The 25,525-nt window shown below is 45.7% G+C and overlaps 2 long non-coding RNA genes across 2 annotated transcripts in view; one reads left to right on the top strand and one right to left on the bottom strand.

Moving 5' to 3' along the window:
- The window catches only part of LOC144729134 (uncharacterized), a 350,979-nt gene that overhangs the window by 176,725 nt on the left and 148,729 nt on the right, over window positions 1–25,525 (bottom strand). The gene's annotated exons all lie outside the window — the stretch shown is intronic.
- LOC144729126 (uncharacterized) lies at window positions 18,457–22,581 on the top strand. The gene is made up of 4 exons (XR_013587632.1): window positions 18,457–18,836; window positions 19,479–19,571; window positions 19,686–19,973; window positions 20,080–22,581. It is a non-coding gene; the product is annotated as an uncharacterized LOC144729126 (long non-coding RNA).

Below are 25,525 nucleotides of genomic sequence, written 5' to 3'. Positions count from 1 at the left end.
CCCCACACACACACACTCCACACACACACACCCCACACACACACATACCCCCACTCATGCGTACAGCAAAATGTTGATCCCAGATCCGTTCCCCCCCTCCGCTCTCTCTTCCCCCGCCCCCCCCTCCTCGCCCCTCCGTCATCCCCTCGCTGCCCCTCCCGTCTGGCGCTTGCCTTACATGGCGAGGCGCGATGATTATATTTAGAGGCATGAGCTCATAGCGATGAGCTCATGCCGTGGCGCGCAGCCCGCCCGGGCCTCCGCTCTCTCTCTCGCTCTCTCATGCTTAAACTTGTACAGCAGCAGCAGGGGAGGACCCTGTACACGTCGGATAGATGCATTCACTCGCCCGATCTCCCTCCTGCTCCAACACAGCAGCCACGATACCACGGGGCTGCGTGCATCCTCGTTATCATACGTACACCACCACACTAGTGCTGTATTCACTCTCTCTACCACCACACTAGTGCTGTATTCACTCTCCACCACCACCACCCTAGTGCTGTATTCACTCTCCACCACCACCACCACCACAATAGTGCTGTATTCACTCTCCACCACCACCACCACACTAGTGCTGTATTCACTCTCCACCACCACCACCACACTAGTGCTGTATTCACTCTCCACCACCACCACCCTAGTGATGTATTCACTCTCCACCACCACAATAGTGCTGTATTCACTCTCCACCACCACCACCACACTAGTGCTGTATTCACTCTCCACCACCACTACCACCACACTAGTGCTGTATTCACTCTCCACCACCACACTAGTGCTGTATTCACTCTCCACCACCACCACACTAGTGCTGTATTCACTCTCCACCACCACCACCACCACCCTAGTGCTGTATTCACTCTCCACCATCACCACCACCACACTAGTGCTGTATTCACTCTCCACCACCACCACACTAGTGCTGTATTCACTCTCCACCACCACCACCACCACCACCACCCTAGTGCTGTATTCACTCTCCACCATCACCACCACCACCACACTAGTGCTGTATTCACTCTCCACCACCACACTAGTGCTGTATTCACTCTCCACCACCACCACCACCACCCTAGTGCTGTATTCACTCTCCACCACCACCACCACCACCACACTAGTGCTGTATTCACTCTCCACCACCACCACCACCACCACCACCACACTAGTGCTGTATTCACTCTCCACCACCACACTAGTGCTGTATTCACTCTCCACCACCACACTAGTGCTGTATTCACTCTCCACCACCACCACCACCACCACAATAGTGCTGTATTCACTGTCCACCACCACCACACTAGTGCTGTATTCACTCACCACCACCACCACACTAGTGCTGTATTCACTCTCCACCACCACCACCACACTAGTGCTGTATTCACTCTCTCTCCCACTCATCCCCCAACCTAGATCTCTCTCGCATGTTTTATACATTTAGAAAAACCAAGAAACACGTGTAATATTTAATATTTATTTATTTATTAACATTGTACATTTTCCCGATGGATTTAAGTTGCTTCTGGTAAGCAATGCAATGGATTTCAAAACCCAAAGTCTGCCTCCACCTCCTCGATTTTCTCCCTTCATCTTCTCCTCTCTCCATCTTCAAAGCAATCCATCAGTCCCCCATCCCCGTAGCTTTGGGGGGGGGGGGGGAGCAGGGGGGGATTGCCCCCCACACCTCTCACTACTGAAGGGCAGTCAAATTATTTAACAACAGTGGCCGGCTTTTTGTCTTCTTCAACAGCCAGTTCCGCGTGTACACAAGGGGGTGAGAGTGGAATGCAGGGCAAATGCATATCGCATTACTCGTAATGTTTAGGGTTTAACACTTGTTTAAAGTTTGTTTAACACTGTGCAATGCTCCTCCCCACCCCCGAAGCGTGTGTATGCCCCCCCCCCCCGCCTTCTTTAAACAAGGCCAAGCTACAGCGTTGCTTCACTCTCGCATGTGCCTATGTTGAACTTCTTTCGCACCGTACGTGGCCAATCGGAGGTGCGGGTAAAGTACAAACTGACACGCAAAAGAGCAGTCCCGAGGAAATGAGTTTTTTTGTCAGATTTACAAGTGCGTAGCTCCGGTGGCTTCCTCATATCGGAAGGAGGAAGAGCGTTCCAGACGGCCGCAGAAGCGCATCCGATAGCGCGCGACGTGGTCACCACCGTCTCTGTTCGATGGCGAGCCAGAAGCCGGTTGCTGCGAGGATGACCGGGGTGTGCGTGACGATGTTTTTTTATGCTCTTGGACGAGATTAGCAAGGTATTGTGGTCCATTTGTGTCTTTCTTCAACTCAGAATGTTTATTTATCCTGAAGAAATCTGATGTGCTGTGAAGCTCTTTTTCACGTATGTCCAGGAGGATCGGGTCAGAAAGTTACAACAGCAATGCAAACAACGATAGGCGTGCCGAGTATTGGAATGGTAAGCAAATCGCTAAAAGTAAATAAATACAAATTATAAAGTATATAAGTTCAAATTGCATAAGTACATAAATTTACAAGCTTGGGCAAGGCAGCAAAACAACAGCAAAAACAGTTCCAGACCACACCAAGACAACACACAATCGCTCAATAAAATTGCACATTAAAATTGAACAATCGATACACGGGTACAGGATTACAAATCACATTGCAAATCACATTGCAAATGTGATTTGTAAAAATCACATTGCAAATGTGATTTGTAATCCTGTACTACGCTTCTGCTTCAAGATATTTTTTTGAAGGATGATTTACTCATTTCAGGCTGAGTCAACCTAGGGGAGATCCCAGGACCGAATCAGATATTCCTCACCGGTGTTGGTGGACCGTGAGCGGGAATCGAACTTGGGTCGCCGAGTTCGTAGTGCAGCGTAGAGCTAACCGCTGCACCACCGCTCTGTATAGCGACAACCCCACGCTGCCACGAGTAAGAGGAGCCACACTCACTCATTTGCTTCTGCTGATGCGTCTGGGTGCGATGATTCATCTGGCTTCGTCCCACACGAAGCGAGACCCTTCATGAGTGCAATAGGCCAAACAGCTACGCGCAGGACCATCCCTGACAATGAAACAAAACTGTCTTGAGACTCAGCGAGGCTTACCAGGGTAATGGATATCATCGTCACTCACATATGGTCAATGTACTGTACAAAACAAACTTGTTTTCTTTTATTATTCGAACATAACATATTTCTTGGTTCTTTCGGTAAAGTCACGTAGAAGGGAAAGTCACGTAGAAGGGAAATAATAATATTAATATTATTTTATTATTTCCCTTCTACATGACTTTACCGAAAGAACCAAGAATATGAATCCCTGCAGTCACGGAAGCTTTAAATCAAAATATAACATATTTAATCACTCTAAATCAGTGGTTCTTAACCTTTACTGCAGCCTTGCACCTCTTTGGTTCTCAGTCGTAACAAAAAATGGAAATGTTAATAAACACAGAGGGTTTGATGAAACAATGCAAGCTGTACTCATGTGCCCGAACTTAATTTGTGTGTTTCGATTATTTACTTTCAAAAAAAAAAAGAACCTGGCCATGTCACGCACCCCCAGGGGATGGCGTGATGCCGCCCACGTTAAGAAGAAGAAGAACCACCGCTCTAATTCCAAGCGTGGAATTAGCGACCGTCCATGATTTTATAACATGTCGCCGACCTACCTAGCTATTAAATTGTCTCAGCCGGGTCTGTCCGGGTCGTTCACCCGTAAAATATCGCCACACCCAGCACACCGCATCCAGCACACCCAGCGCCGGATTAGGGCACGGGGGCTTTAGGGGGCTGCAGCCCAGGAGGACCCCCAGAGATGAAGTGAAAAGTGATTTTTCATTTGTGAATGCTGCATTTTATTTGTTGTTAGCCTTGTAAATTATTTTTTTTCTTTAACTTTGTTTTCCTTTGGAAAATATTACTTTGGGCCCTCACAGTACCTGTCGCCCAGGGGTCTACAAAATCTGAATCCGTCCTTGGGTACACCGCTCGTTGTGGCAGTGCCAGCCAGCCAGCCACGTGCCACACCTACACTCGAGTCTATCCGCGACCCCGGAAAACATTCATGGAGAAATCGATCCATGAAAATAATCCCCCCCCCAGCCCTCCACCCTCCAGCCCCCCCCCCCGCACCGAGGGATGCTGCTACAGTGAAAGTTATGGTCAGCACACCGGGCATGCAATCCGGTAGTCGCCTGTTCGATTCGATTCCCCGGCGCGGCCCCTGAATCAATGGGGTAAGTTCCCTGGCCACCCAGCCCCTATAAGTGGGGGTCCACCACAGATACCGATGATAAGAAGCGCCGGAAAGTAAGACATCACCCCAAAACGTGTGCCCTTTGTCAATAAAGCGATACAAATTTGATCCCACGTACACACACACACATCCAGCTCGTATTGTGGTAGAGTAAGGCAAAATATCCCCTCCGTTAGCGGGGCTCTTCAATATTACAGTTCAATGCGGCAGAAGCACCTTCCTCCTCCTCCTGCTGCTGCAGCGGCGTGAGCAAACAATTGCAGGGCCGCACCTTTATCTCTATTGTTTTACAATCGCTTCCCCCTCCCCACCCCCCGAAATCCACCTCTCACCAACACTAATTTCATTTTTTTCCACTCCCAATGCCATTGTCTGAGTGCGGGCAGCCGCGTCAGGGGGAAGAAAGTCACGTGGCTTTCCCTGGCAGTGCCCAGCCCTTGATGGCCACACGTGTGGTGGTGGTTGTTTGGTGGTGGTGGTTGGTGGTGGTTGGTTGGTGGTGTTGGTGGTGGTGGTTGGTTGGTGGTGTTGGTGGTGGTGGTTGGTGGTGTTGCTGTTAGGTGGCACCGTGGGGAGTGGTGGGGCCAGTGGTTAGCAGTGCTGCTACGAATCCGGCGACACGGGGATCGATTCCCGCTCACGGCCACCAACACCGGTGACGTATATATTTGAACCGGTCCCGGGCCTCCCCTAGGTCGACTCAGCCTCAAATGAGTACCCGGTGTGTAAAACATCGCTACTGGGGAGACAAAGGCGGCCGGGCGTGGTGCTGGTCACTCACCCCCGCGTGTGCCGTGTCGGTCTTAAGAGGTTGCTCGCTAATAGCCCTTGCCCCAACAGTCTGTTCAGGCTATACGGGGGATCTTTGTCTTAGTCGGGTGGCCGCTCTCTGGATGGGGGGGGGATGAGGCCGTCTGTCAGCGCTCTCAGTGCCGGCAGTCAGTGAGTGTGCTGTGCGCCCGTGGCTCTCGAGTTATTAGTGCGCATACCAGCAGTGTGGCCAGTCAGTAGAAAATAGTATCACGCGCGTACGTGTGTGAACGTGTTGTACGTGGGGAGCGGTAGTGTAGCGGTTAGCGCGCTGCGCTATGAACCTGGAGACCCGGGTTCGATTCCCGCTCACGGCCAACACCACGTGACGATTATCTGAACCGGTTCCGGGCCTCCCCTAGGTCGACTCATCCTGAAATGAGTACCTGGTGCGGTGTGTAAACATCGCCACTGGGGAGACAAAGGCGGTCGGGCGTGGTGCTGGCCACCCTCCCCCGTCGTGGCCGGTCTACATATGTGCTACTCGCTAAGAGCACGGGGATATCTTTGTCTTTTGTGCAAGAGAGAGAGAGAGACGGACGGACGCATTAGATAATTCTCAACTACCCGTGGGGCTGTTTGGTAGAGTGTAATCCAAATAAAAAAACAAGGACGCAGGGAAAGAGAGAAAAAAAAACAAGGTGTTATATACTGCACATGATCGGGAATCAATGTGAATCGGCGAGTCGATGAATACTTCAATTGCACGGCCGCATCGGGATGGGTGGAGGTGGGGGGACACACACAATCTGGCTCATTAAACAGTTTATAAAGCGTGATCGGCTCTGATAATCTAAACTTTAGATTCTAAAGTGATGCAGGCGACAGTTTCCCGGGCGAGGGGCGTCGCATTGGGAACGTTTGCAAATTCACAGTCGTGAGCTCGGGGAGTTCACTTAGCCCATCATCATTCCTTCCCGGGGCCGATAAAGGACACACACAAGCGAGTGGCCCACCTCGTGGGGATGTCAACGGCGGTTGTCCTTGAGATAGACCTCGCCCCCGCCATAGGAATATAGAATGTCCGCCGCTGGCTCATGGTTTGTATCCAGGAGATGATCACCAATGTAACTTTGGCTACGTATCACAAAGACAAATATCTGCCCCTCCCCAACCCGTATACAGCCTGAACAAACTGTTGGGGCAGGTGCGGTTAGCGAGTAGCACCTGTGAACGCCGACACGGCACACGAGGGGTGTGGGTGGCCAGCACCACGCCCGGCCGCCTTTGTCTTCCGAGTGGCGATGCTTACACACCCCACCAGGTACTCATTTTGAGGCTGAGTCGACCTAGTGGAGGCCCAGGACCGGTCCAAATAATCGTTACCGGCGTCGGTGGTATCGAACTCGTGTCACCCGGTTTGTAGCGCGGGCGAAAGTGTCAGCCCGCTACAACACGACCGCTCCCCACGTACGCATAAGTGGTGATGTTTACCGCCGAAGGGGATACGTTGTGAGCAGAGGGAGAGAAGGCTGTACGGGGTATCTTTGTCTTTAGGTGCGGTTCGGATGTGGGCTTAAGGGATTGGCACGCAGGGAGATGGAATCGAACCGGTGCACCTCCCGACCGCATGCCCGGTGCGCTGAAACATTCATTTCACCACTGTGGCAGCATCCCTTTTGTGTACACATTCATAATTCAATTAGGAAACATAATGGACTCTTTCTTTCGTGTTTCCCTGCCAATGTATCGCCCCCCCCCCCAAACCACCCCCCCCCTACGAGCCGAAGGGAAGTTTCCAATTGGCAATCGTTCCACAATGCCATGTTTAGCATAAAGGAGGATGACAATGGTGTAATTACCAAAAAACAATGCTCGCTTAGCACCAATACAAGTAAAAATATTGCTTCCTTTGACTCGGTTTGACACCCATGGGGATATTTGATATATATACAATTGCTGAGCTTAATAACGAAACTATTTTGGACAAGGCAAGCTCTCAACACGACGACGATGATGATTATGCTACTCCCACTGTGGTATTTCCATCTTTAGATGTTTTGAATCGCTGAGCACAGAGCCAGAGGCCCCAAACACGTCACAATAGACAGAGGCACACATCACTATCAACTTTGTGACAGATAAACATGCACACTGTTATGGTAGTAGCGATACAGTCGTGATGAATTCAAACTTTAAAACGAAACTATTTTATTAGGTTACCAGGCAAGGCCTCACTGAGCTACGTAGCTGTAGCTCAGTGAGAAACGAACTGGCTATCACACTTGATAGTTGAACGAAGTGGGCTTATTAAGTGCACATTGACAGCAGCTAAATACTCTAAATGCCTGATGTTAATTCTAAATGTGGAAGGAAAACCCGGAGGACGCGGAGAAAAAGCCACGCGACCACGGGGAGAGAGATTCGCAAAATTAAAATATACAGCAGCAGGCATCAAGGTCGAGATCAAACCAACGACCTCCCGTATACCAGGCGAGGTAGTTAACATCTCAAGGGGTCAACTGACCACATCGGAGCGAGTGACTGATTACACTGTGTAACACAATTTTTGTTCCTGGGTAGTAAGTGTTTTTGCGTAATTATTTATGCCTAAAAAGTATAGAAAATGGCTATTAGTCCCCACAAACTTTGATTTTGTGACCAGGACAGTGATATTTTGAAATGTACCTGTTTTAAATGAGAAAACGGGCAAATTTGTGTCTTTTCGTTCACATAAAGTCAGAAAAAAACTAATTTTAATAAAAATTAACATGTATTTATACTAAAGTAATACAAAAATGACTACAAAATATTTAGAAGTGAGTAGTTTTTCGAGATTTACGATAATACTGTAAATCACTTTCACGAATCAGCCCCCAAATGTAGTCTCCCATCATGTTCTCGTGATAATGTCCTTGGAAGCGGCATTCAAAGTCCAGTATATCTTGGTGGAAGCGCTCGCCTTGCTCCTCCGAGTACGCTCCCATGTTCTCCTTGAATTTATCAAGATGAGGATCAAGGATATGGACTTTGAGGGACATCCTACAGCCCATTGTGCTGTTGTTCTTCACCAGAGTCTGAACCAGCTCCACATAGTTTTCGACCTTGTAATTGCTCAGGAAGCCACAAACCACTGCGACAAAGCTGTTCCGAGCCCCTTTCTCCTTACTAGTGAGCTTCTTGGGGAATTCATTGCACTCCAGGATCTTCGAACAGACTGGTCACATTGTGGCAGAAGCAGAGCCCATCTTGACAGGTGAAGAAGCTGCACAGAGGTTGGTGACGCTTCCTCAGATCTGCGATTTGCACACTTTTATCCAACAAGTTCCACTGCTTGAGCCTCGACGTCAAAAGTTCGGCATTGGACTTGGTGAGACCAAGATCTCTGATCAAGTCGTTGAGGTGTTTTTGGTTGGGGTAGTATGGGTTTTTCTCCTCAGCTCCACGTCTGAAATTGTCATCTGGATATACACCGTCTTCCTGGCTCTCTGACTTGCTGCTCTCTTCTAAAGCTCTCTCTCTCTCTCTGGAGGAGTGAGGACGGGGAGCTCATGGCAGTGTGGCACCGGGGCGATAGCATGTGCATTCTTGCCAGTTCGACGTTTGAAAGGGTCCACCATGCAGAAGTAGCAGTTGATTGAGTAGTCAGTGGATTCCCGCCAAATTCTTGGGATAGCGAACTTTATGGCTCTCTTTCCCCTCCGTACCATCCTACAAAAATACATTTATTTCACTCATGTCTAATGTGTAAGAGATTATCGTAACATTTTTTAAAATGATATATGGTTTCAGTAACATTGAAAATTGTAAAACATTTAAAAATGTAAAACTTTTACAATACTGTACAATTTTTTAAAACTAATTTAAACATTAAATTCTGAGCAACAATTGTCCATCTTACTTTCCAGAGTTTTTTTGCATTTCTCGCAGGTGAAATGAGGTGGCCAGGGTTTGTCTTGATCCCCGACAGGCATGCCGAAATATGCCTTGTAGGCCTCACACATCTTAGCAGATGCTTCCACAGAGTACGTTTTCGCTCTTGTCTTGATAAATTGGCCGCAGACATCGCAAAATGCGTCTGCCGGATGCTTGCAGCCTCTTGATGCCATCTCAGAAAATGCAGATATGTATCCACTTAGGCAGCTGGAACTAAACTGAACTGGTGGGCTTAAGGCCCTTGTATTTATACTACTATTTATATTACTGGAAAGTTCTAGAATGTTCTAGAAGTTACTCAGCACTGAATCTATCTGGAATTCTGGAAAATAGATCAATTTAAAACATATCACTGTTCTGGTCACAAAAGCAAAGTTCTTGGGGAATAATAGCCTTTCTGTACTTTTAAGGCATGAGTAATTAGGAAATAACACTTACTACCCAGGAACAAACAAAAAAATATCCGTTAAACAGTGTAATTATCAATTAACCAGACGGACTATGAGACATCTCCTTTACCAGTAGCAAAATATAGTAATAGGTTTTTACCCTTTCAACTGGTACAAAACTGACACCTTTATACAAGGCATCATGTTTGCCTTTTGGCGTCATCTGGTCCAACACCAATGGAGACTAGGCTCTAAGAAAAGCTGTCTCGGGTGTGGACCAATCAACTTCAAGGACAATGCATATCATTATCATCATCAGAGTTGTTTTTTTTTTGCATTTTGACTGCTTGTGTTGTGGTTATTGCAAACATGATGCCTTGTATAAAGGTGTCAGTTTTGTATCAGTTGAAAGGGTAAAAACCTATTACTATAACCAGACGGATTTACATGTAATACTTACGAGTACATCAAGTGCTGTGCGGTGTTTAGATATATGTCAGTGTAAGAAGAGAAAGACCCTGTCGAGAATGGCTGGATGACATAAGAGATTGATGCCAGAGAGATGTGGCATAGCCTCAGCGTGTTGGCACGGGATAGGGGGAAGTGGATACTAGTTGCAAAAAAATGCAGTGGACACCTACGGGCTTTCTACCCATGGAGTTTGATGAAGAAGTAATTTACGGGCGACCTTTGCCAATCCACTGCTGGATGAAGGCCTACCCACAACTGTGGCGGTCGTGAGAGCTGTTTGACCATACTTCGCCATGCCGGTCTGTGCGCGGGTTGTTGAAGTTTGGAGGTATCCATTTAGGTTGCTGACGCTGCGGTGTCACAGAACGGTCCTTCGAAGTTGATGTGGCAGAACTACTTCCGGGATCCCCTCAACTGTCTTCTTCGCTACACAATCGTGGTGTTCTAGGTTCCAGCATACCCTGCTTTAGATATGTTCGTCACGCGACTGTTAAACAGGAAATGCGATTTGAAAGAAAGAAATTATCAGAGCTAGAATTGAGCTAAATTAATTGAAAACAAAACATATTGTCGTATGTGCCATGGAGTAGGCCCATTACCCGAATCGTCACGTAATATGTTTTTTTTTACTTTTCAGACCAAAGTGTTAATGACGAATGTGTTGAGTTTTTTTTCTAATACCATTTTTTGTGAGCAGAATTTCGTGACCTGGCTGAGATCCACCGACTCACCACACCTGAAGATAATGTTTTAATCTGCGTATAATACAAATGATAAAGCATGCAGACGAAGGAATGAAGTAATGGCCTGGGTTCTCTCTGCTACCCTGACTACAGGAGACCACTCCCGATCGCGTCCCAACAACACCAATACCACCCGGAGGAGGAGGAAGAAGATGTGGGGATAATCCCTCCATCAATAGAATAAATGTACATTTAGAAGGGGAAAACGTCCACGTGATAAGCCACTTCTTTCAGCTATTATTTGTGGCCAGGTCGCTTCTGAAAAATATCTATATAGCTCAGTGGGCCTTGCCTGGTAAAATATAAAAAAAGTTGAGACTTTAGAGTGATCAAGAATTTATGAAAATATACAGAACACCTGGGTCACCCTATCTGCACAACGCAAGACATCTCTCATCAGTCCACCTGACCTCTCATCGGCTCGCCCGAGACCGCTGGATTGGAAGAATGTTACATGTGTAATTGCTAGCACTGGAGATGTCACAATATTTACAATGGGTGACTCAGTAAGTTTGAACAAACATTCCTGGAATTGTTTTGCCGCTTGGCTATACTGCAATGTTTTGAAGGAAGATCCGATTGTGTAGTCAGATCCTCATGCTGGTACCAGGTGTTCCCTGCGAGAGAAGCTGGCATAGTGACCTTTACCCTTTGGGTAGCGTGATACACAGCATTCCCTCGCCATTCGCGGACTTACTATCCGCGACTTTGACTATCCGCGAATCGCATGTGGAACTCTACACGACAACTGCATCGAGATGGGGGGGGGGGGGAGAGAAATAAAGTGATGAAATGAAGTGATGAGAGGGAACGTGATGAGAAGAAGGGATGAGATAAAGTGATCAGATAAAGTGATCAGATAATGTTAAGGTATTTCAAAGCAAATATATTTAAGGTGGATTTAAAGCTTTCGTGACTGCAGGGATTCATCTTCTTGGTTCTTTCGGCTGCCTGCGTTGTGGCGGAAACGTCGTGATAATTATTTTATTATGTTTTATTTTTATTATTTTATTATTTCCATTCTACCTGACTTTACCGAAAGAACCAAGAATATATTTAAGGTGATTAATTCATTACCAAGGTAGGTTTTCGGAGTGGCAATATCATAATCCGCGAATTTTGCTATTCACGAACATCTCCAGAACGTATCCCTCGCAAAAAAAACGAGGCAATCTTGTACGTACTGCATAACTCAATGGCTGATCGCATCATCACCACCATGCCACCGTTGAAAGACGTTTTGCTCGTCACTGCGCTGTGAAATTGAGAACCGAAAATAGCACAAGGATGGACAACGATGAGCAATTGTACGTGAAAGGTCACATCTGTGAACATCTATGTTAGAACATGACAGTTACCCCATTCACCGATACTGCACTGGGTGTGGGCGGTTAATTGGTCAGGGTTTGACTTGCGAAGGTCGGATATGTGATGTTCCCCTGCATCTGTACAATTTACAATTCCCGTTTCACAAAATGTGAGTCCTATATTTAAAATTGAGGGGGTTGGGGGGGGGTGGCTGATGATCTGATCTGGAGAGATATTGAGAGCGAATATCGGCGAGTGATCAAGGGTTGTGAGTTTGGACAAGGGGCCGTCCATAAATGACGTCACGCACCTTGGGGGGGGGGGTCAGATATTTGTGACGATGTGTGACGGGGGGGTGGTTTGAGAAATGTGACGTCACATCAAAATGCGCAACTTTAAATAAATAAACACGTTCCACTTAATGAAATAGACTTTTTAATAAATGTTTTCTCCTACAACTTCAGAGTGCAGCGCCACATTAAATACACACTACAATGACAATAGTTTAAAGCGATTTGAAGCATTATGGGAACCTCTAAGGAAAGCTGTCTCGGGTGTGGACCAATCAACTTCAAGGACAGTGCACATTATCAGAGTTATGTTCTTTTGTTTGTTTTATGACTGCAGGTATTGCGGTCTATTCAAACATGACTCCTTGTAAAAAGGTGTCAGTTTTGTTGCCAGATAGAAGGGTAAAGAACCAATTATCATATTTTTACTGGCAAATGAGGTTCCCATAGTGTAGATGCTTGCCCCGAGCTCTCATACTCTGATGGTGCATTGTCGTTGAGTTGTGCGCCTTTTGGCGTCATCTGGTCCAACCCATGTGAGACTAGGCTCTAAGGAAAGCTGTCTCGGGTGTGGACCAATCAACTTCAAGGACAGTGCACATTATCAGAGTTATGTTCTTTTGTTTGTTTTATGACTGCAGGTATTGCGGTCTATTCAAACATGACTCCTTGTAAAAAGGTGTCAGTTTTGTTGCCAGATAGAAGGGTAAAGAACCAATTATCATATTTTTACTGGCAAATGAGGTTCCCATAGTGTAGATGCTTGCCCCGAGCTCTCATACTCTGATGGTGCATTGTCGTTGAGTTGTGCGCCTTTTGGCGTCATCTGGTCCAACCCATGTGAGACTAGGCTCTAAGGAAAGCTGTCTCGGGTGTGGACCAATCAACTTCAAGGACAGTGCACATTATCAGAGTTATGTTCTTTTGTTTGTTTTATGACTGCAGGTATTGCGGTCTATTCAAACATGACTCCTTGTAAAAAGGTGTCAGTTTTGTTGCCAGATAGAAGGGTAAAGAACCAATTATCATATTTTTACTGGCAAATGAGGTTCCCATAGTGTAGATGCTTGCCCCGAGCTCTCATACTCTGATGGTGCATTGTCGTTGAGTTGTGCGCCTTTTGGCGTCATCTGGTCCAACCCATGTGAGACTAGGCTCTAAGGAAAGCTGTCTCGGGTGTGGACCAATCAACTTCAAGGACAGTGCACATTATCAGAGTTATGTTCTTTTGTTTGTTTTATGACTGCAGGTATTGCGGTCTATTCAAACATGACTCCTTGTAAAAAGGTGTCAGTTTTGTTGCCAGATAGAAGGGTAAAGAACCAATTATCAGATTTGAAGCATGTTTTATTTTCAAAATGGAAATATGGTTTTTGGGGGGGAGGGGGCAGAGCTTTATGACGCCATATTGAGGGGGGGTCTGACTTTTGTGACGCCGTGTGACGAGGGGGGGGGGTCAAAAATCGTCCAAAATCGCGTGACGTCATTTATGGACGGCCCCCAAGGCGAAGAGAGAGAGAGAGAGTGTGGGGAGTGCAGGCCCAATTCTGGAAAAATTGCCCCATGATGCTGGATGTAATTACTAGCGAAGCCTCACAGTACTCAAATTGTAAATGTTGTGGGTTTACTCTCCAACACACCGGTGGACTGAAATAGTAACGAAATGGCACGTTTTGTTCACGCGACGAAAACTTACTAATTGGCCGTGTCGGGTGGTGGTGGGTTGAACGACACATTTATATTTACGCGATCTAACCCCCAAAAGAAACCCCCTTTTATGTTTGAATAATATCGGTGGCGAAATCCTACTACGTGTCAAACCGGACATCGAAGAGCGAGAGCAATGGATTGTGGGTTTGGACCAGGCGAAAAGAGAAAAGAGGTGGGGATTGATTTGCAGGCCATTCATTCGTCCGTCCATTGTGGCAGCAAAAAACAAAAAACCGGAAGGCAACCGTGGACGATGCGAGAGGAGCGCGACAATGCTGATGGCATGGGCCGAAATTTGGGGGGGGGGGGGGGGGGGGGGGCTTAGCCCCCTCTCAAACTGAGGACCTTTATTAATTTATTTTCAGTACTTTAAAATTGATATGAAAAAGAAATACATTAATTCTATGCACCCACGACTCCTAATGTGAGGAACAATCAGCATCAGAGTATTTATGTATACTCGAGGAATCCGATGAGCTACGAAGCTCTTTTTATTACAGATGTCCAGTCGGGGCGGGTAAGAACGTTACAACAACAAACAGTACACAAACACACGATAGCAGTGCAAGTACAAGAAAGGCAAACAAATCACATCAAACACAAATACAACACTGAACCATCCCCCATCCTACCAGGTAAAGTCCACTGAGGTATGCAATTATTTTTCAAGAGCGACCTGGCCACAAATGACAGCTGAACACAATGGCTTATCATTCGGACATTAATAGCAGCAAGAATCATCTGAATAGTCTAAAGAAAGCGAACCCCTTGCCCCCCCCCCCCCAATATAAGAAGTCAAACTTCGCCTATGGCTGAGAGTGCTGCCTAAGCTGATTGGTGAAGGTGCTGATTGGTGAAGGTGCTGATTGGTGAAGGTGCTGATTGGTGAAGGTGCTGATTGGTGAAGGTGCTGATTGTGAACATGCTGATTGGTGAACGTGGTGAATGGTGAAGGTGCTGATTGGTGAACGTGCTGATTGGTGAAGGTGCTGATTGGTGAAGGTGCTGATTGTGAACATGCTGATTGGTGAACGTGGTGAATGGTGAAGGTGCTGATTGGTGAACGTGCTGATTGGTGAAGGTGCTGATTGGTGAAGGTGCTGATTGTGAACATGCTGATTGGTGAACGTGGTGAATGGTGAACGTGTTGATTGGTGAATGTGCACAGACAAGAACAAAGACAAAAATACCCCACCCCCCCCCCGTGTCAAAATCTCAGGTGCGCGGTTAATCCGCAAATCTGATTTAACCGCACGCGGATAATCTAGAGCCGACTGTAGTTTCCTCGCCGGCACCACCGGGGTGGCATCACTTTCGCGGTTCCAGATTTCTGGATGTGGCCAACAGCAGTGAAATGACGTGATGGCCAATTTGAAACGAGTGGCTTGTTCAACAATTGCCTCTCATTTCGCCGTTTAAATGATTCCGTCCGACTAAAGATGGCGGTGGTGGTAGTAATGATGATAAACCACTTCGCTGAGCTATAATTTGTCATGGCCAGGTCGTTTCTGATTTTGAAAAACGCTATATAGCTCAGTTGGGGCATTACCTGGTAAAATAAAAAAAATTGTTAGTTTCATAGTTTACATACACACACACACCTCACCAACCTGCACCGACCGGCGTGGTGAAGTATGGTCAAAGAACATCGCGGCCAGCCGACACGGCGTGTGGCAAGCGACATGGACGTTACTCTACGCGCTCCAAGTGAAGTAACGGTGCGTTTCGAAAACCGACAACGCAAATTACGACGAGTTATAAAAATAGAAACCGGTTTAGTTTTTTAAAACCAAAAAATACGAAGCCTTAATAGCAACAGCATTGAACTACAATTCTTAAAAAAAAAACTTAATTAGCACTCGAACGTAAAAAGAAAACTTGGAATGTTTAAACAGTTCCAAAGGGCATTGCTCAACACTTTTGAGCAGTCGGGCCCAATTTAGCCCGTTTCTGAGGTTTAATCGGTGCGGTCAGCTTACTCTGACGGATGTTTTTCTGGGTCCTGCACACAGCCCTTCTTTCTCGTTCCTAATCAATGGCTTTTGGCATCTCGCAATTAAGGCAATCATTGCAACATCAGCCCGGACTTAATAGGCTAAGTGGCAGTTTAGAGGGAGAGAGAGAGAGAGGGAGCGTGATTTTGATATGACGTGGCATAAGTGCGCAAAGACCCCACCCGAGTGTAAATCAAAACAAGTGCGCTGATTGCAGTCTCGCCCCGTTCCATTAGTGGCACGAGGCAATGCGCTTTTGTCGGGTTAGCACCTTGGGGTGGAATTTTTTTTTCTCTCTTCCGTATCCACCGTGGGGCCAGAGTCGACCAACGGGGCAGCACGCTCTGTTGTTCACGACGCGAATTGGATACAACGCGATCGAGAGGAACGGAACTTCGTGGCAGCGCGAGTCGGAACAAGCGGTTGTGACGGCTCCCTCGGCCGTAGCATCATCATCATCAGCATCATCGCCGCGCAAGGCGGGATGCTGCTGGATTGCTTCTATACGCTGCCCACGCGCCTCAAGTCTTTGTTCGGCTTGCGTACTCATCTCACGTGTTATCACGGACTGTGCTGTAACCCCCCCCCCCCATTATACTATTTATTATAACGCGGGTTTTCTATCACGCGGCGTTCTTCAGGAACGTAACTGCGACCGCGTGATAGGAGAACATACTGGGCTTTATTCGCCACGGGCAGAAAGCTTTGCGTACGTAATATTTGATGAAACGTAGAAGAGTGGGCTTTACCCTTTTCTGGAAATAAAACAGGTGTTCAGATCTGCATTAAGCAGACTTAATGCAGTGTGAAAGGTATCCATCTATTCGGTGTTTGAACATCTGTTTTATTGACATAAAGGGGCCGTCCATAAATGACGTCACGTGATTTTGGGCGATTTTTGACCCCCCCCCCCCTTTCGTTACACGGCGTCACAAAAAGTCAGACCCCCCCCCTCAAATATGACGTCACAGCCTCGACAGCGTCGCCTGAGGACGGCTGCTTGCGTTGTGGCCGGAACGTCGTGAGAATTATTTTATTATGTTTTATTTTTATTATTTTATTACTTCCCTTCTACGTGACTTTACCGAAAGAACCAAGAAGATGAATCCCTGCAGTCACGAAAGCTTTAAATCAAAATTACACCACTGATAATGTAGTTACTACACCATTGATAATGTAGTTACTATGCCACTGATAATGTAGTAACTACGCCACTGATAATGTAGTCACTACGCCACTGATAATGTAGTCACTACGCCACTGATAATGTAGTCACTACGCCATTGATAATGTAGTTACTACGCCACTGATAATGTAGTAACTACGCCACTGATAATGTAGTTACTACGCCATTGATAATGTAGTTACTACGCCACTGATAATGTAGTCACTACGCCATTGATAATGTAGTCACTACGCCACTGATAATGTAGTCACTACGCCACTGATAATGTAGTTACTACGCCACTGATAATGTAGTTACTACATCACTGATAATGTAGTTACTACGCCACTGATAATGTAGTCACTACGCCACTGATAATGTAGTCACTACGCCACTGATAATGTAGTTACTACATCACTGATAATGTAGTAACTACGCCATTGATAATGTAGTCACTACGCCACTGATAATGTAGTCACTACGCCACTGATAATGTAGTCACTACGCCACTGATAATGTAGTTACTACGTCACTGATAATGTAGTTACTACATCACTGATAATGTAGTTACTACATCACTGATATTGTAGTCACTACGCCACTGATAATGTAGTCACTACGCCACTGATAATGTAGTCACTACACCACTGATAATGTAGTCACTACGCCACTGATAATGTAGTCACTACGCCACTGATAGTGTAGTCACTACGCCACTGATAATGTAGTCACTACACCACTGCCCGTGTGTTACCCGAGGATGACTGCGAAAGAGGTTTAGACATAACTTCTTCTGAGATCACCGCCTAGGAGTAGCATTTAAATCTTGGCACGGTAGGGGGCACACTTACCCACATACTCTGCTATGAGATCGGTGTTTGTCGCACGACAGTCAAACCAAAATTAAATTAAAACGAAAATTCCTTTATTAAAGCAGCGGAATAAACAATACATTCCAAGCGTAACTCGATCACGTCTAATTCCGTTCATGAATTCTGTGTCATTTCACGGTGGCTGCCGAATAATCATTTTTTTAATGTCTTAATTTGATGACCAGGCTGGGAACCCAGTTTGAGAAGCGGGTTTAGCCATGGGCGCGACTGGGTTCCGGATTCGAACTCAAGTACTCAACCGTACCAGCTCAGTCCTTTGACACCAGAACCATCTGTCCAACTCAGAAACGCTGTGGACTTCCAGTTTTTGTTTATTTAATACAAACGTATAATTTTAGAAAACCCTTGAGTAAACAAGACGTTGCAATTGCGACCTCAAAAGCTCTTTTATATTTAAGCGCGAAAGAATATTTTTCAATGTAAGATATGTAATGGTATTAATTGGAAGTAATTCTAGACACACAGTAAAGGCACACTGAACGGGGCACCATACATCTTGTAAGGAGCTGCTGTGCCCATAGCGGTGCACTGTGTGTAGAGGATGCTTGGAATGCCACAGCAGGATTGGGCGAGAGCAGGGCCGGCCCGAGGCATAAGCGAACTAAGCGGCTGCTTGGGGCCCCCTGGCCACCAGGGGGCCCCCGAATCGTTTTTTTTTTTTTACAATTAAATAACTTAAACAAGTGATATAAATGAATTAATGAATGAATGAATAAATGATTCAAGACAAGAAAATTCTGTCGACAACTGCTGCTTTGTCACGGCTCACGGATGTCACGGCTCATTGACAATTCGCGTGGGCGCGGGCGCGGGCGCGGGCAGGTGCGCGCAATTGTACGTCACGATAATAAATACGCCTAAGCCATGTCACAAAAAAGGACGTATCCCTCTGGTGCCGAAAAAAGAAAAAAGAAAAGGACCGAGGAGGAGAAAAAAGAGCGAGATAAAGGTATGTTTGCATTATTATTTACAGTATGTTTTGTGCAGCAGCAGCACAAATTGTGCTCACGTCACTTGAGGAAGCAGCTAGCTAGTCATGACTCATGATATTTTTATAAGCCATAAAAGTGGTAATATAACGCACCAGAGCTAAATCCCCGCCACAACAGTGAAATGTTATTAATATACATTTATCTAGGTAGTAGGTGTGTATTTCACGTTGATAGATATCGGTTTAAGTTGGAGAAAACAGCGATGACAAGCTTAGCTAGCATTGCTGTTTGTGTTGAAGTGAATATTCCAGCTTCATAGGCAAAGCACGTGCGGTCTCTGCTTTAAGATCTTTGGCAAGCGATGGTATTGATCTTTATGAGAAAATATACCAAAGCCATGTTAGGTGGGGAGACTTCTGTAATGAAAATAGACTTCAATTTTATTAATATGGTGGCAACTGATGTAGCAGTGCTATCCTCATATTTATAGGCTGCAGTAGATCACCATGTTAATTTTTCACCATACTGCAATTATGCCTCATTTGCCAATAGAATATGAATTGTTAGGTGTGGTGTGGAATTGCTTAGTAATGATGGAAAAATAAACTCATTCTGCTCGATCAACTATGCATTTATGCAATGCTATTTTTTTTTTCCAGGAACACTGTTGAAGTACTTTGGAGCACAACCAATTTTACCTGCCCCTACTGACATATCGAGTGTCAGAGCCTCCACAGCTGATGATACAGCAGGTGAGGTTTTTCTTGATGGCAAATGGTTACATAGCCTGTTAATATGACATGACACATTTAGCTTTTTATTTATTTATGTATTTATTTGTTTGTTTGTTTATTTTATCATTGCAGGTTCATCCACTGCAGAGTTACAAGCGACTGAAAGCGAGGAGCAGTTACAAGCGACTGAAAGCGAGGAGCAGTTACAAGCGACTGAAAGCGAGGAGCAGTTACAAGCGACTGAAAGCGAGGAGCAGTTACAAGCGACTGAAAGCGAGGAGCAGTTACAAGCGACTGAAAGCGAGGAGCAGTTACAAGCGACTGAAAGCGAGGAGCAGTTACAAGCGACTGAAAGCGAGGAGCAGTTACAAGCACTTACATTCACTGATACATCGGTTTCAACCTCAGCCAGCATGACAGGTCAGTTAATCTAAAAGTTTTTGTTTTGTGTTGGCTTTACTATAAAATATTCTGTGTTATGTTATTTTATAATTCTATTTTTTATTTTTATCTAATGTCCCTACAGGTCCTTCTACATCTCCACCCACTGCAATAGATTTCCCATCTACTCCCTCAACAAGCTCCAGCTATCAAGATAGATCAACAGCTCCTCCAATTGACCCAGTTGAATGGTCAGCATTCCTGTCAGACTCAGAAAGGACTGATCTGGTAAGAAGAGGGCCAGTGCCAATAAGTGACACCTTTACCTTCCCCAAGAAATCAGATGGACAAAGCTTTCACTACCACTACACATACAGACAGTTAGTTAATGGGGAAAAAATCAAGCGAAGCTGGCTAATTTATTCAAAGCAAAAAGATGCGGTTTACTGCTTCTGTTGCAAATTATTCACAAGAAAGTCCACAAAACTGTCAACAGAGGGACAGCGTGATTGGGTAAATGTAGGTGCTTTGCTGAAACAGCATGAGAATAGTCAAGATCATTGCAGTAATATGGTGAAGTGGAAAGACTTTGCCCTCCGTCTTTCTAAGCAGAAGACTATTGATGCAACAGAAATGGCCCTTTTGGAGGCAGAAAGAAATCGTTGGAGAGATGTTCTCATTCGTTTGATTAGTATCATTCAGTCTTTGGCGGAGAGGAATCTTGCACTCAGGGGGTCTGTCGATACTTTGCATCAGGCCAACAATGGGAACTTCCTTAAAGAGGTGGAACTGATGGCAAAATTTGACCCGGTGTTAAAAGACCACATCAGACGAATTGATAGTGGAATGCAGCACAACACGTACCTGGGTAAGACTATCCAGAATGAGCTGATAGAGTGTGTCAGTGACAAAATAATTGAGGTAATGGTGGCAGAAATCAAGGACTGCAAATATTATTCAATTATTTTAGACTGTACACCTGATGTTAGTCACCATGAACAAATGTCTGTTGTGGTGCGCACAGTCACTCTGGGCAAAACACCAGAAATAAAAGAGCACTTTTTAGGATTTCTGATAGCTCCAGAATCCACTGGCCTGGGTTTGTCCAATCTAATCCTTAACAGGCTTGAGGAATTGAACATCCCTTTTCAGGATTGTCGGGGGCAGTCCTATGACAATGGGGCTAATATGAAGGGAAAAAACAAAGGTGTGCAGGCTAGGCTATTAGTTAAGAATCCAAGAGCTTTTTATGTGCCTTGCAGTTCTCATACACTAAATCTGACCGTTTCAGATGCGGCTAAAGCATCAACGGATGCTTCTTGTTTTTTTGGAAATGTGGAGAAGCTGTACAATTTGTTCGCTGGGTCCACTCAAAGGTGGGCCATCTTACGGAAGTTTGTTGACATCACCCTCAAGTCCTGGAGTGAGACACGCTGGGAAAGCCGGATAAAAAGTATTGAAGCTTTGCGCTACCAGTCAGAGAAGGTGAGGGAAGCCCTGCTAGAACTGAGAAGTAAAGCGACTGACCCTGTAGTGGCTGTTGAAGCCAACTCCCTTGCGGAAGAGATAGGTTCATTTAGGTTTCAGATTTGTTGTGTTGTCTGGTGTGACATTTTGTCTAAAATTAACATCACGAGCAAGCTTCTACAGTCAACCAACATGCAGCTTGATGTAGCGGTTAACCTTGTAAAAAAGAACAAAGGCGAACTTATCAGTTACCGAAAAACAGGCTTCTGTGATGCACAGACATCTGCTAAAGAAATTTGTGAGCGGATGAACACAGAAGCAGTGCTGAAAGAGAAGCGATTGCGTTCTACAAAAAGGCACTTTGCCTATGAGGCTGCAGATGAGCCGATAGTGGACGCTATGAAGAGGCTGGAAGTGTCATTTTTTAATGCTGTAGTGGACCGTAGTATTCTGTCATTGGAGGATAGATTTAAGTCTCTAAGTGAGGTTAAAGAGAACTTTGGAGTGCTGCTCAATTTTAGGGAGCTAGATCAAAAGGTCCGGAGGGAACAATGTGAGCTTCTTGGGGAAAAACTCTCTTGTGGAGAGGAGGCTGATATTGATGGTAGCGCACTGGCAGTAGAGATAGAGAGTCTTCCTGAACTTCCCCAAACTATGATGACTGCCTTTGAGCTTCTCACATACCTCTCACAAAATGAGATGTGTGAGCTTTACCCAAATCTTTGGGTAGCTCTCAGGATAGCCTGCACTCTGCCTGTGTCAGTTGCCTCAGCAGAGAGGAGCTTTTCCAAGCTCAAATTGATAAAAACATATTTGAGATCATCAATGGCCCAGGAAAGACTAAGTGGACGTGCAGTCATTAGTATTAATAACAAAGTTGGCCAAGCAATACCATACAATGATGTCATTAGTGACTTTGCCTCCAGAAAAGCTAGGAAGGAACGATTTTGAGGTCATTGTTGTACAGTTGACATTGTTGAACCCTTGCTGTTCTTATGTTTGCTTTCATTATTTAAGTATCTTTTTTTTTGTAACATTCTATTTTTGATTAGATTAATGTTTGTCTATTTTGGTTTTATTTAAAAGATTGCACATTTAATGCACATTTGCAAATAATTTATTTAATATGTTTTTTGTGACCGTTTGTATTCAGAAGTTTTAATAAAAGAGTGAAGTATTTTAAGTGTTGTTTTTATTTTTTATTAATACATAACCTCACTGTATTCGTTTATAATATTCGCTATAACATTATAGTGTGACATTTGTGTCAATAATCTTCTAGCACAGATGAGTCTGCGTGGTGGGAGGGGGGCCCCCAAATCAAATTCTGCTTAGGGCCCCCAAGAGGCTCGGGCCGGCACTGGGCGAGAGCGAACTTGGAGGTTGGGATTAGAACGTAGCAGGAAAGTGTGGTGGTGGTGGTGGCGGTAGTCGTGATCAGGACACGCGGGTAGGGTGGTGGAGGAGGGCGGGTCACCGATACGGGCATCAGAGTGGCACCCAGAGGTGGGTGCCCAAGGATGAAGGCCTGAAGCCAGATGGTCGTGGTGGTGATGAGATAATGGCGGTGATGATGGTGGTGGTGATGAGATGATAGTGGTGATAATGATAAGATGATAGTGGTGATGATATGATGGTGGTGATGATGATGATGGGGATGATGATGATGATAATGATGAGATGATGGTGATGATGGGATGATCATGGTGGTGATGATGAGATGATGGTGGTGATGATGAGATGATGGTGGTAATGATGATTAGATGATGATGGTGATGATGATTAGATGATGATGGGATGCTGGTGGTGATGATGAAACTTGAAATAGCAGACCTTGGCGAGTTCCCTTGATGTCGACTGTACGACTGATAATCGATCTGGCAGAAGGAAGGAAGCGACGGCGTGGTATCAAGGACACTAGCCACGGTGACTTATTGACCTTGAACTTGAGTGTAATTGGGAGGTGGGGGGCGGCTGTGATGTTCATTATGGGGGAGAAGCGGGGGAGGGGGGGCATTCTCACCTCGACCCCACCATAGAATCGCCACTTATGCTAACAACATCAAGCTGCTGTACTAAATGAGTCTGTCAATGTTGTCAAAGACCGCGCAACGGTTTTGATGGCGATCCATTAGCCCTGATTATACTATAGCGCGTTATTCATTGCCTGCCGAGGCGCGCCTACGCAAGGCACCCACTGACCAGTATGGTGAAGTATGGTCAAACAAACCTCTACGATCAACAACACTACATTGAGAGGCCATCATGCGGCAGTGGGTTGACAGAGGGCTGTTAATTACATTATTACCATCATCATCATCATGACTATGATTAATTATGAAACGTCCAAATGTCATTGCTATATGAAGCACATCATTCGGAATGAGCCTGATGTCATTAGATTTGGGAAACCTCAGCAGATGTGTTTAGCCTGGAGGATGGAGTGCTTGGCATGGACGACCACCAGGCATACACCGGGTGCTGTACGCTGCTACGAGGATGGAGGTTTTTCGTTGTGAGCAGCAGAGGGCTGTGCAGAAAAAACATCCATGGTACGCTAAACTATTAAACTCAACTATGTTTTATTTTACCAGATAAGGTCCCGATTTGGCTATATAGCGCCTTTGCAGAAGCGACCTGGCCACAAACGACAGCTCAACTTCGTAGCACGACACGTGGAAATGTATTGCAGCCGAATACTCGAAGCGCGTGATGTTGATTCTAACTGTGGAGGGAAAACCCGCAGGACCCGGAGAAAAATCCACGCGACCACGGGGCGAGAGAGACACGCAAACTCCAAATATACAGCAGGCGGTCAGGGTTGGGATTGAACCCACGACCTCTTGCATACCAGGCGAGGTAATTAACATCTCGCCACTGTGGACTTTTCTGTCAAGGTCTGTGCTCCACCTTAGCTTTCACCAAACCTGCACTGACGAACGTGGTGAGTTACGGTTAAATAGCACGGGTTGTTACGTACAGTACAAAAGAAGTTCAACACACGATATATACATACAGGAGGAGGCTCGTTTAATTACCAGAGACGCGAGCCGTCCCTGCAGAGCTCCATTTCAGCCGTGTCTGCCCTGGTTTGGCGACAAGGAAAAAAAAATCCACACCCGGCATACCACATCCAGAATACCTATGGCTATGGCTGTTGCCACTAGTCAGTCATGTGTCTACTCCAGTCGACCACCGTCTAGGAGAGAATACATAAATCCCAACCCGGCAAATCACATCCAGTATACATCTCGTTGTGGCTTCGTACTAAGTACCGTATCGCTAGACGCGTGCCATCTACGCTGGTCTTCCCAGCGACCCGGACAATGTTAGGTGTGAGATGTTACGCGCCAGCGGTTAAACGCAAATAGTTCACTGCTTTAGCCCAGTGAACTATTTGTCTTTTGTCAACGTGACACTTTTTTACTGATTGGCCGTGTCGGGTGGTGGAGGGTTACGACACATTTATAAATAACGCGATCTAAACCCAAAAACGTTGATTATGAATAATATTGGTCGCGAAAGCCTACGTGTTAAACAAACGCCTTTAGGTCGGTGATCGCGACGTCATCATCGCACGCTCTCCCAAACATCGTTAGCCGTGGTCAATCCACCGCTGGATGAAGCCCCCCGCCCCCCTCCCCCAACGCTCCCGCGATGTAACAATCTACTCGGCACCTGATTTCAACGCTGTGTGTGGACGTCGCCTGTCGGACGCGTTGCTACGCCTTGCATTGCGTTGGGAAAGGTTTCGAGGAGTGTCTCTATCTTAACCAACAATGCTACTTTGTTTCATCAAACCTATGTATGAATTAAGATTATATATCTAAAAAAAATGTTTGTTTACGATTGATAACCAAAAGTGTGCAAGGCAGCAGTGAAGGTTAATAACGACTGGTAAACACTCTCTGGCATAGCTCACACACCACAGCGATGTTACGGTCAGCCACGCACTACTATTTAAACTAAAATAAACAACAATTTGTTTAAATATTATTTTACCAGGTAAGGCCCACTGTGCTATACAGCTATTTTTCAGAAGCGAACTATGATAGTTCAACGAAGCGGCTTATCATGTTGAAATGTATATAGCTGCCAAGTAATCAAGAAGTCGCCGGTTCGAT

This window comes from Lampetra planeri, chromosome 31 (assembly GCF_965212315.1).
Source record: "Lampetra planeri chromosome 31, kcLamPlan1.2.h2, whole genome shotgun sequence".
NCBI classification, from domain to species: domain Eukaryota; kingdom Metazoa; phylum Chordata; class Hyperoartia; order Petromyzontiformes; family Petromyzontidae; genus Lampetra; species Lampetra planeri.
The sequence above is the reverse complement of the archived record's forward strand: the minus strand, read 5'-3'. Positions and strand labels throughout refer to the sequence as shown.